The sequence below is a fragment of the Eucyclogobius newberryi genome, unplaced genomic scaffold (genome assembly GCF_026437365.1).
Source record: "Eucyclogobius newberryi isolate DKJ021-1_F unplaced genomic scaffold, fEucNew1.0.hap1 SCAF_20, whole genome shotgun sequence".
Classification (NCBI taxonomy): Eukaryota; Metazoa; Chordata; class Actinopteri; order Gobiiformes; family Gobiidae; genus Eucyclogobius; species Eucyclogobius newberryi.
Genome location: NW_027315835.1, coordinates 2,320,477 through 2,322,546, shown reverse-complemented (window position 1 = coordinate 2,322,546; position 2,070 = coordinate 2,320,477).

Here is a 2,070-nt window from a genome sequence, read left to right as displayed (position 1 = left end):
ACCAGGTCTAAACCAGGACTAAACCAGGACTAAACCAGGTCTAATCCAGGACTAAACCAGGACTAAACCAGGTCTAAACCAGGACTAAACCAGGACTAAACCAGTCTAAACCCAGGTCTAACCAGGTCTAAACCAGGACTAAACCAGGTCTAATCCAGGACTAAACCAGGACTAAACCAGGTCTAAACCAGGTCTAAACCAGGTCTAAACCAGGTCTAAACCAGGTCTAAACCAGGACTAAACCAGGTCTAAACCAGGTCTAAACCAGGTCTAAACCAGGTCTAAACCAGGACTAAACCAGGTCTAAACCAGGTCTAAACAGGACTAAACCAGGACTAAACCAGGACTAAACCAGGACTAAACCAGGTCTAAACCAGGTCTAAACCAGGACTAAACCAGGACTAAACCAGGACTAAACCAGGTCTAAACCAGGACTAAACCAGGTCTAAACCAGGACTAAACCAGGACTAAACCAGGTCTAATCCAGGACTAAACCAGGTCTAAACAGGACTAAACCAGGACTAAACCAGGTCTAAACCAGGTCTAATCCAGGTCTAATCCAGGACTAAACCAGGACTAAACCAGGACTAAACCAGGACTAAACCAGGTCTAAACCAGGTCTAAACAGGACTAAACCAGGACTAAACCAGGACTAAACCAGGTCTAAACCAGGACCTAAACCAGGACTAAACCAGGACTAAACCAGGACTAAACCAGGACTAAACCAGGTCTAAACCAGGTCTAATCCAGGACTAAACCAGGACTAAACCAGGTCTAAACCAGGACTAAACCAGGTCTAAACCAGGACTAAACCAGGACTAAACCAGGTCTAAACCAGGACTAAACCAGGACTAAACCAGGTCTAATCCAGGACTAAACCAGGACTAAACCAGGTCTAAACCAGGTCTAAACCAGGTCTAAACCAGGACTAAACCAGGACTAAACCAGGTCTAAACCAGGACTAAACCAGGACTAAACCAGGTCTAAACCAGGACTAAACCAGGACTAAACCAGGACTAAACCAGGACTAAACCAGGTCTAATCCAGGACTAAACCAGGACTAAACCAGGTCTAATCCAGGACTAAACCAGGACTAAACCAGGTCTAATCCAGGACTAAACCAGGACTAAACCAGGTCTAAACCAGGACTAAACCAGGTCTAATCCAGGACTAAACCAGGACTAAACCAGGACTAAACCGGGTCTAAACCAGGTCTAAACCAGGACTAAACCAGGACTAAACCAGGTCTAATCCAGGACTAAACCAGGACTAAACCAGGTCTAAACCAGGACTAAACAGGACTAAACCAGGTCTAAACCAGGTCTAAACCAGGTCTAAACCAGGACTAAACCAGGTCTAATCCAGGACTAACCAGGACTAAACCAGGTCTAAACCAGGTCTAAACCAGGTCTAAACCAGGACTAAACCAGGTCTAAACCAGGTCTAAACCAGGTCTAAACCAGGTCTAAACCAGGACTAAACCAGGTCTAAACCAGGTCTAAACCAGGACTAAACCAGGACTAAACCAGACTAAACCAGGACTAAACCAGGTCTAAACCAGGTCTAAACCAGGACTAAACCAGGACTAAACCAGGACTAAACCAGGTCTAAACCAGGACTAAACCAGGTCTAAACCAGGACTAAACCAGGACTAAACCAGGTCTAATCCAGGACTAAACCAGGTCTAAACAGGACTAAACCAGGACTAAACCAGGTCTAAACCAGGTCTAATCCAGGTCTAATCCAGGACTAAACCAGGACTAAACCAGGACTAAACCAGGACTAAACCAGGTCTAAACCAGGTCTAAACCAGGACTAAACCAGGACTAAACCAGGACTAAACCAGGACTAAACCAGGACTAAACCAGGACTAAACCAGGTCTAAACCAGGTCTAATCCAGGACTAAACCAGGACTAAACCAGGTCTAAACCAGGACTAAACCAGGTCTAAACCAGGACTAAACCAGGACTAAACCAGTCTAAACCAGGACTAAACGAGGTCTAAACCAGGTCTAAACCAGTCTAAACCAGGTCTAAACCAGGTCTAAACCAGGACTAAACCAAGACTAA